Here is an 18,354-nt window from a genome sequence, read left to right as displayed (position 1 = left end):
GCAATAATTTAAATTTTTCCTGTGCTCTTCCTCTAGTCTTATCCAAAAGAAGGATATCACTGGAGAAAATCATACACCACAATACATCCTCCTCTAAATGTCCAGTAAGAGCATCCATAACTAAAGATATGGGCTTAAACCCGATTCCTGATGTAATCTAACTAAAATAGAGAAATATTTGGTTAATCCTCATTCTGTTCGAACACAAGTAACAACTTAACTAAAATAGAGAAATATTTTGTTAATCCTCATTCTGTTCGAACACAAGTAACAACTATAGTTGCTAAATTCTAAACCCTAAACGCATTCTACCAAATAAATTAAAAAAAGAAAAATTTGCTTACATTTCATTCAACTTCTAAGTATTTATAGATCTCAAACCTAAACTTCGTTTTTTACATGTATGCAACCTTACTTGTGGGCCGCAAGTTGTGAGAGGCCGAGCATCAACGGGAGAGAAGGAAAGTAGCCGGAGCGACGGTCGGATGCCAGAGTAGTTGATTTGGCGGGAGAGGAGAGGATTTGGCAAAACCGAGAGGGGGGAGGGAAGAAAAGCATGAAATCATGAGCGATGCAGAAGAATTAGGGATTTTGGCAGTATAAAGGATAAGTTTCGACGGTTTAGTTATTGTAGCTACTCGTTAGTTTTAATTTAGATAGTAACCGATGATCTACCAGTTCGGTCAGTCTAAGTAAACTGTCAGAAATGTTTTATGTTAAAAAGCGCTAGTTTGGAGAGTGGTAACCGTGAGAAACTTTAAAGGTTCAGTATCCGTCGCTAAGCCGTGAGAAATTCAACCATTATTTAAGAAACAAAATGAGCTGTTTGTAATGTCGTCGCTTATAACGTCTTTTCTTGTAGTGGTTGCCAAGAAAAATCCTTAAAGTGTGCAGGAGCTCATTAAGGACATGCAATGGGGTCTTTCAATTGCAGCGAGTCGAAGGCTCGTTGATTGTGAAAGAAGACAATTTGGAGAAGTTAACCTTAAAAAAAAACAATAATCACACAGTTGGAGATAAAGAAACCCTTTTCATCAGTAAGTTTTTAGTGATGAAGAGCTGCTGCCACATCGATTCAAGATTTGAGTAGAGGAGAGGGTGATTTTGGAGTAAAGACGTATTTAGCAGATTTTATGGATTGTATGAATTCAAATAAAATCAGTTAGTAACTTCAAATAATGGAATCAATTTTTTAGTATAAAAATGTTCTCAAGACAAAAGATTTAGAATGATAGACATAAAGCTCATGGATGTTTTACTATGGTGGGAGAACCAGAAGCATTTTTTACAACAAGAATGAAAAAATAAGATTGCCATATGTTCTAAGATGAAAAAGGAGATGTAGTGTAAAAGCTTTTTCCCTCATTATTGACAGTATATGCCCATAACATTTTATAACCTACCTCAGAAAGGTTCCTTTGTGCAAGAGTAAAACATTGAAGTTCATTAACTCATGCTGAAATATGAGTTGCTAGAATCAGGGAGTACACATTTGTGAGATATTTTTGAGGACTGAAGCTATCTATCAATAATATGATACTATTGCAATTATATTGGCCTCTACTCAATATACATACCTAAGCTTTGAATGTGAAAAAACAACAACGCTCTAGATGACCACTACACCTTAGTGATAGAGCTGAACACTTGGATCAGACTTAGTATAACCATTGGAGCACTCAAGCCGACCATGCCCAGAGAGAAACAAGTTTAGAGTGAAGAAAAGGTGTAGACCACTAGCACTCTCAAACTTGTTCCATCCATGAAGTGCTTTAAGTGCTATAATTTTGAACACATTGTGTTTGATTGCCTAAATAGAAGTGCGATCTCTTTCATTGTTGATGAAAATGAGGATGTTTGAGAGGAGTATGACGGATGAGGGAGATATGATAGTTGTTTGACGAATCCATGAGAGAACAATATTGTTTCCGCCACTATGTCTTTTACACCCATTTGCATTGTAAAGAAAAATGTGGGCACTCTTTTCATGTATGCAGACATTTGTCAGATATGGTATTTATCCAGATGATTGACAAGTTGAACTTGAGCACACTGAATCACACCCAACCTTATTCCTTATCTTGGTTGAAGAAAAGAAATAAAATCATAGTTGATAGGAGATGCTTTGTGAAGTTTTCTATTAGAGACAAATTTTAGGTGCATGTGTGGTGCGATGTGGCACTTATGGATGTTTGTCACATCTTATTAGGCCGTTCTTTCAGTATGATCATTGCACACATCATGCTAACTATTATACTCTTGTTTTACATTGGATGTGTATTGTACTCTTGTTTTAGGAGGAGTCAGATGTAATAACGTTCAGACAGTTTGAGAATATGCATGAAATATTGTTTTATAGCCGTTGGGAGTAGCAACAAGATGAGTAACAATGGTTGTCTTATAAGATAGTGAGTTGAATGAGTCAATACCAGACTTTGAGCATCCCCTATTAAGGGGGTTTTAGGAAAACAAGTAATACTACTAAAAGCAAATAAATGGTTACAACATGTAAACTCGCATTGGGGCAGCTCTCGAGTGATGGTGGTGACAATTAGAGGATTGGGGAAAGTGGTGATAAGGTAGGGAAGGGGCTTCTGGGCTATGGTAGAGAAACGACAACAATTATGGGTGGCTAGAATGACCGGGAAGCAAGGGACCACAGTCTAAAGAACAACATATTGTTGTTTGGGGTCGGCGATGGCAGCAAGTTGGAATGAGATGAACAGATGGCCGGGTGTTGGAACAACAGAAAATAGCCCGAAGCGGTTGTTTTCGGACGGTGACAATGGTCAGAATGGTGGTGATAGCGGCGGTGATGGCGTGGGACAGTTGGACAGCCAAAGGAGGACCATTTGGGCGCTGCAGCAGCAAGAAGGATGGCTGGATGGAGAGGAGCTGCAAGGAGACAACAACAAGCCAGCTATCGAGGCGACCTGCACCGATGGGAAATGCGAGGCAGCGAAGTGCGAGGGATGCGTAGAAGACGAGGAAATATAAACACCACATGGAGACCAAGATACGTTCGAAGCACCACCTGAAATCCAAGATACAACCCTCGAAAGAAAGAAGAGATACTGGCTGTTGTCTCGATACAAAGCACATGAAAAACTACAAATGCAAATACACACATATATAGGGGATGAATAAAAATGAACGAAGGATAATAGGAAAGAAAGAAGAAGAAAGGAAAACAAGACTATTTCATAGACCCAACTCCCGTCTCCCGTTATATGTTTTTTTGCGGTGCTGTAGCAGCTGCATTACTGTGAGAAAATTGTGCTGGAAAAAGCTCCCGCGTGATTTCCACTACTAAGGGAGGTTCAATTTGTCATCACCCCAGACAATGATGAGTAGTTTTGAGCTATTGCTGAAGGATTATATGAAGTAAGTTGGGTATTAAGTTTTAATTTAGTTCTATAGTACACCCACATCCGGATAATCAAACATGATTGGTGAATCACAACTTTGAAATTCTCCTAAGTGTTTTGTGGGGAAAAACAATATACAGTGGGATCTGGGTGTTTTTTTTTTTTTTTTGACGATGAAGCCTCTCATAGCCTAAAAGAATGACGACAGATCAATCTTCTGTGATCTCGCAATCGCTGGATCAGATCGAAAATGATCCTAGAAAGAAAATTCCCATTCCAAGAGTTCACAATCGGAATCTCTCGCTCTTAAACGGAAGATGCCCTTGTGGGTCCCCTTTCTATGCCTATTTTGAATTGAATTAAGGCTAAACTTTGCTCGAGATTGTTTATACGTTATTTCCTATTTTTGGAGATTTTTGTTTTGTTTGAATTGTATTATCTACTTTTTTCCCTAAGGAGTATTGTATTCTCTGCCTTTTGCAAGTGGTATGTATGTAGTTTGTTTGAGAATAGGTGGCGGAACCTCCTTGGCATTCATACAATGTCGTTTCATTGTTCTTTCCGCTATTTTCAGCCCGAGCTGTCGTTGAACGCCTTCTATTCTTTTCCAAATTCTGTCAACCTCGCATATAATCATTCTCTTGTTATTCCACAACCACCCCCACATTAGATTTGCTTCTCAAATACCTTATAGTAGTCCTAGAATAGTGTCACTTATCTTTGATATATTGAACATTTCTTTTCTGCAGTTGTGATCGTAATTTAATGGTGTTATTTGTCATCAAACTACCCGGTTAGAAAACTCTGGCTGTAATTTTTTTTAGTAGTCGGGCCAAATCACACAGACAGAAGACTCAAGTTGTGTTTTTATTGGTGCTAGATTCTTTTGAGTGTGAATACAACGATACACACAATGTTATATTAATTCTTTTTAAGCTGAATTAAGTCGTAAAATTATCTCCCTCAACAAGTCATTGTGGATGGTGAATAGATTTTTCTTTAAGTTTTAAGTTGTAAATTTTATTTGAATTTTTAGGTTTGTTATTTTGAAAATTTTGACTTACGATTTGATTTAAATTATCTCGTCCGGTTGAGATTTTAAATTAACATGATCATCATCAAAGGTTTTGGACATTTGAAATAATTTTATTGACGATGTATTTGAAATTTGTCACTTTACTATTTTTAAAATACTAATCTCGTCAACTCCAGTCCTTATATAATGATTAGACAGTGAGTCGGAATGGAGGCCACAGTGGCGGTGATGGCGTGCGACTGTGGGACAGCTAAAGGAGGACCATTTGGGGGTTGCAGCAGCGAGAAGGATGGCTTGATGGCGAGGAGTTGCAGGGAGACAACAACGGGCCTACCATTGGGGCGTCCTGCACTGATGGGGAATGTATCGCAACGAAGTGAGAGGGATGAGGAGTTGGGTAAATATAAACACCACATAGAGACTAAGATACATCCGAAGCACTACCTGGAAAGTAAGATACAACCCTCGAAGGAAAGAAGGGATGCCGGTGGCTGTTTCGGTACAAAGCACACGAAAAACTACTAATCAAACCCTAATACACACATATATAAGGAATGACTAAAAAGGAACGAAGGATAATAGGAAAGAAAGAATAAGAAAGGAAAGTGAGATTGTTTCATCGGCTCGACTCCTGTCTCCTGCTATATGTTTTCCTGCGGTACTGTAACATCTACATTACTGCGAGAAAACTGTGCCGGAAAAAGCTCCCGTGTCATTTCCACTACTCAGGGAGGTTCAATATGTCATCACCCAGACAATGAGGAGTAGTTTTTGAGTTATTGTTGAAAGAATATATGAAGTAAGTTGGGTATTAAGTTTCAATTTAGTACTATAGTACACCTACATCCAGATGGTCATACATGAATAATGAATCACAACTTTGAAATTCTCCTTTATTGTTTTACAGGAAAGAACATTAGACAGTGGGATCTGGGTGTTTTTATTGAAGATGAAGCCTCTTATAGTCTAGAAGAATGATGAGGGAGCAATCATCTGCGATCCCCGTGATCTTGCAATCGCTCGATCGAATTGCAAATGATCCACAAAATAAAATGCTCATCCTAGGAGTTCACAATCGGAATGTCTCGCTCTTAAACGGAACAGGCCCTTGTGGGTCCCCCTTTCTATGCAATTTTGAATTGAATTAAGGCTAAACTTTGCTTGAGACTCTTTCTATGTTATTTCCTATTTTTGGGGATTTTTTGTATTATTTGGATTGTATTATCTGCGTTTTGCCCTAAGGAGTGTTGTATTCTCTTTGTTTTGTAAGTGGTATGTCTATAACTCTGTTTGAGAATAAGTGGTGGAATCTCTTTGGCATTTGTACCGAGTTATATCGTTGTTATTTCTGCTATTTTCAGCTCGGGTTGTCGTTGAACGCCTTTTATTCCCTTCTAAATGCTGTCGACCTCACATATAATCATTCTCTTGTTATTCCACAACCACCTCCCCACTAGATTTGCTTCCTAAATACCTTATATTAGTCCTAGAATAGTTTCACTCATCTTTGATATCCTGAACATTTCTTTTCTGCAGTTGTGACCATAATTTCATGGTGTTATTTGTCATCAAACTACCTAGTTAGAAGACTCTAGCTGGTCATTGGGCCAAATCACACTGGCAGAAGACTTGAGTTATGTTTTTATTTGCATTAGATTCTTTTGAGTGTGAATATAACGATACACACGATATTATATTAATTCTTTTTTAAGCTGAAGTCAATGATAAAATTATCTCCCTCGACAAATTATTGAGGAGGGTTAATAGATTTTTCTTTAAGTTTTAAGCTGTAAATTTTATTTGAATTTTTTAGTTAGTTTGAAAATTTTGACTTACGATTTAATTTTAAATTGACCCCGCCAGTTGAGAGTTTAAATCAACATGATCATCATCAAAGATATTGGACAATTTAAATACTTTTATTTGCGATTTATTTGAAATTTGCACTTTAACATTTTTAAAATTTTAATCTCAACTTCAGTCCTTATGAGTATGATGAAAGTACTAGGTGAGTGAGACTTACAAATCTGTCCTATAGACAAGACATCACGATTGAGAGCGTGCGTTGTTTGATTATCTTGGACTTAATTTTGAACTAGGAAATTCATAGTTTTAGCTTTGAATGGGAGATTCACACATGTTCTGAAATACGAGTAATTTAAGTGGAGTTCATTTTATTTGATATAGTAGTATATTGTCAGATCGTATGATTAAATATTTAGTGGAATGATCGGAGCACATGCGAGTATTCAATTCATTAACTTATTAGAAGAACTTGACATTTTTTAAAACATTTATGCAGTAAACTTATATATTGCACTTGCATATTTTTCATGACATGATATGCTATACGAATTTTGATGCATCCACATATTGTATTTGGACGCATTGTTAAAGCATTTTAGGGTTTTTTGGTCATGTTTACATACACCTTAAAAGTGTGAAATATTATATGTGTGAATCCTAAAGGATTTACATGAATTTCGAGGCATATTATTTGAGTTTAACATAACTAGAAAATTTATGTAAGTTTTAAGATAATTTGAAACAATGAAATTGTTTGAATATTGTACCGTTAAATCACATGCGAAGTTATTTTTTATGAATTTCAAACTACTCCTGTTTGTTTGTGAATTGGAAATACATATTCAGTGAGGACTAGGCATATTAAATTCTTTTTTAACATTTAAAAATGACTTTAATATATTTAATTTTAGCTCTAATTCATGTATTTAAATAGATCACATAATGATTCTTGTGTATTAGGACATGAATTATTATTGAATCACTTTCAAATGTGTTCATAAAATTTAATTCTAATTATTTTTGAAGTCACAGAGAAGTCCAATTACATTAATTGGTAAGTTATTAAATTCTTTATGAATTTTATACAAGTCCCGTGTGGATTTAACTTTTTTCTTTTGAAATGACTTGAATTATAATACGAGTGATTATTTCGTCTTTTGTAACTCAAATTTTTTTAAGATATACTATCATTTTAAATTTCAAATAGTCCAAGTAGTCCAAATTTCAGACATTTTTGAAACTCCAAGTTATTTAAAAATTGGATAATATCCCAGTGTCACATAGGAGACATTGACGAGAGAACTGAGTCTACCAATCCGCTCTTAAAACACTTATGGTCGGTGCCGTGCGACATTGCTGCCGTTAGGTCTGCTAACCCACAGTGCGCATGGGCCTTCAATGAACTTGCATGAATTGTGGTGCCTACAAATTTTTTTGTCTAGTTTGAAAAATCTAAATGAGTACTTATCTAGCAATTTTTCTAGCCACATTTGAACAACATCAACGAGTACGAAGCGAATTTATTCGTCGAATTGGAATAGCTGGAACACATACTTATAATTTCTATTTTTATATTTCGGTGCGAGGCGACAAATGATGATGAAAGATAAAATTGGTGAGATAAAGATAGAACAAAATATTTTCTTTGAGATAAAGATATAACACAATATCGTACTTATAATTTCTATTTTTATATCTCGGTGCGAGGCGACAAATGATGATGAAAGACAAAATTGGTGAGATAAAGATAGAATAAAATATTTTCTTTGAGATAAAGATATAACACAATATTTTTCTTTATTTTTTTTCCTCTTTGATTTTTTTATTTCTTTAATATATTATATACTATATAATATAGTATATATATTTTAAAAAAATGTTAATGTAGTGTAATGGCTTCGGTGGAAAGGGGGTTGTGGTTCAGTTTGTACGCTTTGAGACAGTGAGGAGATGCGCTGGTCTTCAGTTATTTTATGGGAGTGGGGGAGATGGACAGTGGTCGAGCAAGCAATGGAGAAGGGAATGAAGAAGATATTTCATGTGGGGATAAGTTGCGACAGAGGATGGAGCACATTTGGGTCGCTCAGACATAGTGAAAGTTAAAGGCTTGTTTGCGGCACTATAGGCATGCTGGAGGCATGACAAGACAAATGACGATGAGGAAAGCGTGTTGGCCTTGTGCGTGGGTTATGTGGAGTTTGACATCATCCGGGATTTGTGTATATGGAGATTTTCTGGTGTAGGAATGGGAGAATAACGTTGGTACTTGGGGCAGCTTTATGTGGGATGGGGGCGACTACTAGGCATGCTGGAGGCATGACAAGACAAATGACGATGAGGAAAGCGTGTTGGTCTTGTGCGTGGGTTATGTGGAGTTTGACATCGTCCGGGATTTGTGTATATGGAGATTTTCTGGTTTAGGAATGGGAGAATAACGTTGGTACTTGGGGCAGCTTTATGTGGGATGGGGGCGACTACAAAGGAGAAAGAGAGGTGTGACATGCAAAGGTTTTGGTGATTGTCGTGTTTGCTTCTGCATGCGGAGGAGAAAAACAAGCTGGGAGTTTTGGTTTTTACAGCATGCGAGAGAGATCACACCTCTGCGGTTATTGGAAATGAGTGGGATTGGGTATTCATGGGATTGTGGGTGAGTTCTACGGGAGCAATTATATGCGTTGGTCAACATACTCTTCTTCAATTAATGGTTTCTACCTTAATACTATACTGTTAGAGAATATTGTATGAATCTCTTGTTCTTTTCATTGTATAAAATGGCTGATATTTATACAAAAAGTTTAAGGTTTAGAACAAGAATGATGAGTGAAATAAGAACAAATATTATGTCTAAACTTATGTCTATGCAATCAAGGCTATTTACATCATATTAGAACAATTAGTGCTATTGATTCCTTTCTTATAATCACGTTAATAATTAATAGGAAACTCATAATTATACACTAATTGCTTAATTTCATTCGGATATTATGCATATGATTGATTCTACATTTTATTACTTCTGGATATCATGTATGAGATTGATCCTACAATCTTTAACACTCCCCCTCAAGTTTGAAATGTATGTTAAATATTTCTAACTTGCCGAGTAGTATCGAAAATAAAGAAGAGTTTGGTGGTTTTGTGAAAACGTCTGCTGGCTGCTCTAAAACGGACATATGAGTCAAATTTATCATTTCTTTTTGAACCTTCTCTCGCATGAGATGACAATCAATCTTTATGTGATTTGTTCGCTCATGATATACCGGGTTTGAGGCGATGTGGAGTGCTGCTTGGTTGCTTGGTTATCACAAAATAAATTGATAGGATGTGAATGCATGATTCTCAAATCCTGCAGAATTGTTCTCAGTCAAATAATCTCACAGGCGGCAGCGATCATGAACTGATATTCAAATTTTGCACTAGAACATGATATTGTGGCCTGTTTATTGATTTACCAAGAAATTAATGAACTCTCAAGTAAGACAATACCTAGTAACTGATCTTGGAGTGTCACGACACCTGGCCCAGTCTGCATTACAAAAGGCATTTAGTTGGATTGAACTTTCTGCTGAGAGGAAAATTCTCTGTCCTGCTGTTTGTTTTACATAACGTAGGATATGATGAGTTGCTTCTAAGTGTGTCACTCGTGGTTTGTCCATAAATTGACTTAGAATATGAACTGATATGCCAAGTCAGATCATGTGATTGTCAAGTAGATTAATCTCCCAACTAGTCTTAAGTCTGATGATGAATCACTGACATATTCTCCTTCTGATTTGCTAAGAAATAAGTTTTGTTCCATAGAGAAAGTAGCTGGTTTTGCACTGAGTACCCAACATCCTGGAGTATTTCAAGAGCATACGTGCAGCACAATACCCTTTTGGGATCGCACAACCTCAATACTAAGAAAATATTTCAATTGTCCAAGGTCCTTTAATTTGAATTGGTTTCTCAAGAATAATTTGACATTTTCGATTTCTTGCAAGTCGTTCCCTGCAATGATGACATCATCTACATATATAAGAAAAACGATGAATTTGTCATTCAGGGATCGAACGAACAAGGAATAGCCTGCCTTTGTTTGCGTAAAATTGGCTCACTTTAGAGCGATGGAAAGCTTGATTAACCACTATCGTGAAGCTTGTTTGACACCGTATAGTGATTTGTGGAGTTTACAAAATTCAGTCTCCCCCTTTCGCCCGAGGCCAGGAGCTAGGGACATATATATGCCTCCCTCGAGGTCCCCATGCAAGAAGGCATTATGGACATCTAGTTGGTGGGGATGCCATTGAGTAGGGGAACAATTACAAGCTTTGCTATATGGGCAAATGTTTTCTGGTAATCTAGCCCTTCAACTTAATTATACTCTTTTGCAACTAATCTGATCTTGTAGCATTCAACTATCCCATCTACGCGAAGTTTGATTTTCTATACCCATTTGCATCGCATTGGCATTTTTTTAGGCGGTAATGGTACAAGGGACCATGTGTCATTGGCATTGAGTGCGTCAAGTTCTTCTCGCATAGCAACACGCCACTTTAAATCATGAGTAGCTTCTATAAAAGTGCTTGGCTCCTTTTTAATTGAAAGAGTGGTGGTAAAAGCACGATGTTTAGGTGACAATCTAGCATATGACAAGACGTTGATTAATGGACAGAAGATACTTGTAGCTTTGGCCAACACGGAGTTCGATGTTTGGGGGTGTCATAAGGAAACAGAAATACCAACATGATACCACGTATATGGCTAGACGTTTTTTGTTGCTTTCATTGGTCATGGTTATGATATTTATTGGTCTGGAGTTGCAGAGTCTCTTGAGAGGGGATTTTGTTGTTTTGAGATGATGGTATATCTTCTTGAGGTAATTCATCGAATGAAGACATGTCGGTGTGGGTGGTGAAGTGCGGAATTAAACCTTTATTTGCAGTGAAAGAAGGGGAAGGAAAAGTGTTTCCATGAAAAAGAATATCTCGTGATACAAAAACTTTCCTAGTTGAACGATCATAGACTCTATAGCCCTTTTAAGCGTATGGATACCTAAGAAAAGACATCGGATGACTGTGAGGTCAAACTTGGTAAGTCGCTGATCGTGTGTTGAAGCAAAACAAAGACACCCAAACACGCGCAAATGATGGATGACTGTGAGGTCAAACTTGGTAAGTCGTTGATCGTGTGTTGAAGCAAAACAAAGACACCCAAATACGCGCAAATGATCATATGTGGGTTGTGTTTGGAAGAGCTTTTCGAAAAGAGCATTTCCTTGGAGAAGGGGTGTTGGTGTTTGGTTAATTAGGTAGGTGGCTACTAGGATTGCATCTCCCCAAAATTTTTGGGGTAAATTAGCTTGAAACAATAAGGCTCGGGCTATTTTGAGTAGGTGATGATGTTTTATTTCAGCTACGCCATTTTGTTGCAGAGTGGAGACACAACTGAACTGGTGAATGTTGCCTTTGTCGAGATAAAGATTCCTCAATATGAATTCAGGACTATTTACACTCCGAATGATTTTGACCTTTAGACTAAATTGTGTTTCAACGAGGTTTATGAACTTGATGATGTATGAATGCGTATCTGATTTATGGTTCGTCAAATAAGTCCATGTGGATCGAGTATAATCATCAACAATTCTGAGAACATACTGCGCTCTTGTGGTTGAAGGAACTTGGTATTTTCTCCAAATGCAACGTGAATTAATTCAAAAGATGATTTTGAGCGAATGAAACTTGTTTGAAAAGATAAATGAGTTTTCTAAGCCAATGGGCAAATTAAACAACACATTTTCTTGTCTATAATTGGGAAAGGAAACAAGCTAGAAACTTTATTCGATGGGTGGCCTAGATGTTTGTGCCAGAGATTTGGGGATGGTGAAGTAGCATTGCACTTGCTCTTTTGTTGAGTATCAAGGTAGTAGAGTCCTCCTCTTTTAGTTCCTCTTTTAGTTCCATCCCAATCATCTTCCCTGATTGTTGGTCTTGTAGCACACAAGTGTGGTTATTAAAAATGGCAAGACATTGTGAATCAAGCACAAATTTGCTGATGGAAATCAAATTTAATTTGAAGGTACACAAATTATTTTGTAGAACGAAGTCAACAAAATGAATGTTGCATATGTGCATGGCAGTTGCAGCAACCTCGTTAGGCAAGTGAATTTTTTGATTGGTGACATTGAATTTTTTAGTTAGTAGGTTGACTGAATATTCCATGTGATATGCGGCTCTTGTGTCAAGAATCCAACACATTACTTTGTCAAAAATAGAGGAACAAAAAGTTTTACCTAAGATATCACTCATGGCTGATGTACAGTCAATAGATTAGCCATCGAATTAGATTTGTTCTCTAGTGACATAAGACTTTGATATTGTTCAGTTGTAAGGGTGAATGGTGCAGAACTCGTCGATGTATTGGCATCCTCATGTTTGACTTTGGAAGTAAAATTTTTCCATTCAGGTTTGTTGCTCATTGGATTGGCTCTTTGCAGCTTCCTACAGTCATTGATGGTGTGTCCCTGCCATCTACAATAATCACATGTGTCTGAGGTATGCCCAATTTTGTTACATTTTTCACACTTTAAATAAGGATTTTTAGCGTTAAAACTCTCTCTGGTTTCCGTGCAACGATTTTTAGCGTTAAAACTCTCTCTGGTTTCCGTGCGTTATTCTTCATGGCAAAAGCCAAAGCTTCCGGCTGCAATACGCTTCCATTGTTCATCCCGCGCTGCTTTTCTTCTTCGAGCGTGAGAGAATTTGTCTTGCTGACATTGGAAAGTGGATTCATGAGCAAAATCTGTCTTCTTATACCGGTGTATGTTTCATTACACCCCATGTGAAACTTCATGGTACTTTGATTTTGTTGAAACTACATCGCTTTCTTCATGACACCACACACACATTTAGGATTGTTATAGATGGTGTCACATTCATCTCATAGGCCTTTGAGCTTGGTGTAATAAGCTCCAACTGTCATATTGTCTTGCTTGCAATTGTCTTGCTTGCAATCGTGGATGTTGCTTGCAATCGTGGATGGCTTCTTTGACATGAAAAATATGAACGCTGTTGGTACGAGAAATATGTTTCTTCAAGTCGAGCTTGATTTAAAAAGATAGAGGAATTCCTTTTTGGAACAGTGCTCCTAGGTTTATTCCCATTGAATTCTTGTTGCCACTTGTAGTCGCTGCAAAGTTATTAATGGCACATTGTAGATTCAAGAAAGGTTGCACCTTCTGCTTCCAATCCCCACCAGCAGTTTGCTCTTCCCCTTGCTTGCCACCTCTTTGTTAGTTGGAATCCACAGCAAGAAACACAATGGTAAAGATTATGGCACTTAAATTGACAAGAAAAGCTCACTACCTGCTGCAGATTGAGCCACTGAATGGTTTAATGCTCTATGCCAGCCCGCCAAGCTTCTTACTCATGACTCTGACGTTGTTGCCGTGTGTCCTTTAGCTATACCAAATTGGTTGCAGGTTTCTGAGCTTTGGTATTGATGATGACGAAGTCTCAGGCTCTATTACGTTCACATTTTTCTTCAAACTCTCTCATACTGGGAATCTTATCTCTCACTTAAGAAGACCTGAATTCTAAAACCTCCAAAAAATTCATTTTTAAGTAATGAAAGTGAGTTTAAAGAGGGTAACTCCCATTAAATGTTATAAAACTTTTATTTACAAATTAACCCGTCTTAATAATGAAAAGGAAAACAGTTTCAATAAAAAAAATAATTGTGAAGGATCCTCCTAGACTGATCGCAAATGATAACTGTATCTCAAGTGGTGTATCATCCAAATTGCTGGTGGTTTATAGAATCTGGCCCTTTGTTTAACCAATATGCGCTACCCTGGTCAAAATCAAATGCCTACTGCATCCATGACTAGGGCTATGGTTGCTTTACCTCATCATCATATAACACAAGCCAACCAAGGCCATGAATTTGACTCGACGATTTAAGATAACTAAAAAATCTTATGGATTTTTTGTATAAATTGAAACGAATGAGTTTGGGCTGACTTTGCATCAACTTGAAAATCAGTCAGACCTAGAGTGAATCAAGTCAGCTCCGGAAACCTTTTTTTTTTCTTTTTTTTTTCAGATCAAGCTTTAATCATACTCAATTGTCTATTCCCAAATTTGATTGCGCAAAGCTATAGCCAAGCCTAGCTCTACTGAAGATTAGATTGAATAACTTTAAGTCAATCTTGAGTTGTGGTGAGGTTGACTTAATATCTGATCATTTATTACGTTAATGCCAAAACATAGGGCCTTAACGTAGCTCCTAAGTCTTCAAATCTTGAAAACGTTAGTCGTTTGGATGTGGCACATGCTGATTTGCTTTACTTGTAAGTATTGGAGCTAAATGTTAAAAAAATGTTTTACTTTTTTGTTTGGATTATTAACTTTAATGCATTCTCAAGGTCAGTTGTTTGTCTTTCATTTCATTATATATTTTATTATATTTCCCTTGCATGTTGTCATTGTATGTTTTCCTTTTTCCCACTTAGCTCCTATGGTTTTGACCTTTTTTTTGCATTTAATATGCTTTTTAACTTTTGAAGGGACTATGTGTGACCCACAGGTCTTTGTATGTTTTCCTTTTTTTTACTCAGCTCTTATGGTTTTTACATTTTTTTTTTTGCGTTTAATATACTTCTTAACTTTTGAAGGGACTATGTGTGACTTAAAGTACTGAAACCATTGCGCTCTTTGGAAATTATCATGGGGCTAGGCTTGCTAATGCTAATTATGTTATTCTATTTTACAATATTTTTTTTAATCAACTATTGTTCGAGCAAATATTATTGTCATCTGACCAAGCAAACTAACATTTCAGGTATGCGGCACTGGCTGGCTCATCTTTTAATGATAGAATCAGTTTAAGACCGGTTATTTCTCCATTCTTTTTATTAGAAGAATAAACATTATTTTAATTGTATAAGCTTACGAGTTTCTTCCATTTATATAAATATGTTTTCATTAGCATTTTTATTTAGGCAATATTTATCCCGCTTGATGTTTAGAAGCATATTGCAATGAGATGAACCTTTTGACTCTCGCTACAGTACATGTTTTAATTCTCTATTTTGCCACTGATTCTATTCCCAACACTTAAAAATGTACTATTAGCTTATGATCATTCCCGTTCTTAGAAAGAAATTGTGAATTACATCTAAAATTGTCCAAATTTTTAGATGCCACAGGTTTGCGTGTTGCATTACATTTTAAGAACCGTCTCCGGCTTATTATTTCTCAGAGACAAATAAAGGCAATTACTGCTATAGCGGACCCTCTCGCCTGAACTTTGCAGGAGGGCAGACCTACTAACTTGTTGCCTGTTAATGGCATAGAAATGCGAGAATGATGGTCATTAAAATGATGAATCTGTGAAGTGTCTGCAAATTTTCTTCATTTTATTACTAGTTTAAATTGTTGTTTTATGTAAATTGATCAGCTTTTTGAACGCGCATTTTTTTTTGGGCTTATTATTTGGAATATTCACCAAGTTGTTTTATGTAAATTGATCAGCTTTTTGAACGCCCATTTTTTTTTTTTGGGCTTATTATTTGGAATATTCACCAAGATATATCCTCCTGTAAATGTCTAGTAAGAACATCCATAACTACATTGAAATCCTTGATGTAATCCAACTAAAATAGGAACACCAATTTAAACCAGCAATAAAATGATGCATAAAACTAAGTTAAGTGTTGCTAGATGAGAATGCTTGGGTGGATGAGTGGCTTTACACTTAGGGACAAAATGCGAAAAGAATATATCCATGAAAGGGTTGGTGTAGCTCCAATTGTAGACAAGATTAGAGAGAATTGTCTTAGATGATTTGGTCACATTTAACATTGACCATCTGATGATTCTGTTAGGAGAGTAGATGTTTTAAATTTGACTTATGGTAAGAAATGTAGCGGTAGACCTAAAAGGACTTTGGGCATGATGTATAAAAAATGATCTTAATGCATTAGAATTAAATGAAAATGTCACTCAATAAGACAAAATGGAGAAAAAAGATTCATGTAGCTTACCCCACTTCGCGGGATTAAGGCTTTTTGCGGTATCATTTGGAAAGTCATTCAACATAATGGAAATGTCACTCAATAAGACAGAATGGAGAAAAAAGATTCATGTAGCTTACCCCACTTCGCGGGATTAAGGCTTTTTGCGGTATCATTTGGAAAGTCATTCAACATAATGGTTACCTACCCTAATTAGCTACATAGAATTTTATTGATTAGTCCAAAGCTTTCTTGTTTGAGATTTTTTATTATGAAATTCAACTCCTTTTTCCCTTTTACTAGCAGTTAGGCCTTTTATCGTTGTTCTTACAGATGAAGTGTTTAAGTTAGGGAACAACTAGATTGCATATTTTCATTAGATATCTTAAATTAATACATTGTTGTTTGGTTTTGCGTTAGTTGACTACTTTTAATTAATGCACGTTGTTTATTCTTAATGCAGTCACCAATTTGTTTGCCAGATTTGTCAGCAACAAGCAGTTTTGATATCTTGCGATCTGTGAAACTAGGGAAATATTCAGAGGTTTGAATTTCTCATCTTTATACGTTCTTCTAATTGAAACTTCTAACTGTTTGGAATTACATGATTATGCTCATCTTTTATATAATTATCTAGTTGGAACTTATAATTATTACTTCATTTAGTGCAATGACATTCTTATAATTTTCCATTCTATAGTGGTTTAACGATGTCTTCAGCACTGACATATCAATTAAGTGCGAGGATGCTCTAAATCAGCTTTCAGAAATATATGGTTGCAGTGTAATTTTGCCACCAAAACATTATCCTTAATTTTTAGCTTTACTATTTGTAATTTACTTTTAGAATCATTTTGATTTGTTGAAAGTTTGTTGGCAAACCAGACCGATATCTTTTAGTCCATTTATGATTAAACATTTTACACTGATGTGCATTTTGAGGGACATGCATGGCTACCTTCTTCGCACATCTTCTGGCCAGCGCATGCTGATATTCATTTTCTGTTATTTCCAGACTATAGAGATTGTATTGCCAGAGCAACATGAAATGCAAGTAGCCCATGCTGTTTCAATTGGTTCTGAATCACTGTGTGCTCTAAACCCTGATTGTGAGGATGGGTATGGATTATCATTTGGACTGAAATTTTATTAAAATCCAAAGTTTCATTTTCAAATTTTATGATTAAGTTCGCTATGATTTTATCCCAAAACTTTTCTAATATTGTTGGCCATGTCTTTATTCTGAGACTTACATGCTGTAGGTGGGGTACAGAACTATCACTTGATACACAAGTAAACCTCGCTTTTTTCAGATCATTCTCTGCTGCAGATTATGTAGCTGCACAGCGCTTAAGGTGGGTAAATATTACTTATTTCTGTAAAACTTGAATTACTGGCTTGTGTATGGTGAGTAAGATAATATTGGTGAATTAGTGATTATGCTCATGGCTGTTTTTGTTTTGCCTGCACAGAAATACAACAAGATAATATTGGTGAATTAGTGATTATGCTGATGGCTGTTTTTGTTTTGCCTGCACAGAAATACAACAACAACAAAGCCTTAATCCCACTTCGTGGGGTCGGCTACATGAATCCTTTTTCTCTATTGCGTCCTATTTAGTGTCATATTTTCATTTATTTGTAGTAAATTAAGGTCATTTTTAATACAATAACCCCAAGTCTTCCTAGGTCTACCTCTGCCTTTCTTAACACAAGTCGAATCTAAAAACATCTACTCTCCTAATTAGATCATCAAATGGTCGACGTTTAATGTGACCAAACCATCTAAGACGACTTTCTCTAATTTTGTCCGTCACAGGAGCTACACCAACCCTATCACAGATATATTCATTTCACATTTTGACTCAAGTGTAAAGCCACTCATCCACCTAATCATTCTCATCTCGGCAACACTTAACTTATTATTATGCTTCTCTTTTAACAACCAACATTCAACGCCATATAGCATTACAGGTCTCACCACCGTCTTATAAAATTTTCCTTTTAGTCTAAGCGATACTTTTCTACCACATAAAAGACGCGAAGCATTCCTCCACGTCAACCAACTAACTTGAATTCTACTATTTACATCCCCATCCATATCACCATCGCTTTGAACAACGGACCCAAGATATCTAAATCGTTCACAC

The sequence above is a fragment of the Phalaenopsis equestris genome, unplaced genomic scaffold, assembly GCF_001263595.1.
Source record: "Phalaenopsis equestris unplaced genomic scaffold, ASM126359v1 Scaffold000002, whole genome shotgun sequence".
Lineage (NCBI taxonomy): Eukaryota > Viridiplantae > Streptophyta > Magnoliopsida > Asparagales > Orchidaceae > Phalaenopsis > Phalaenopsis equestris.
The sequence above is the reverse complement of the archived record's forward strand: the minus strand, read 5'-3'. Positions refer to the sequence as shown.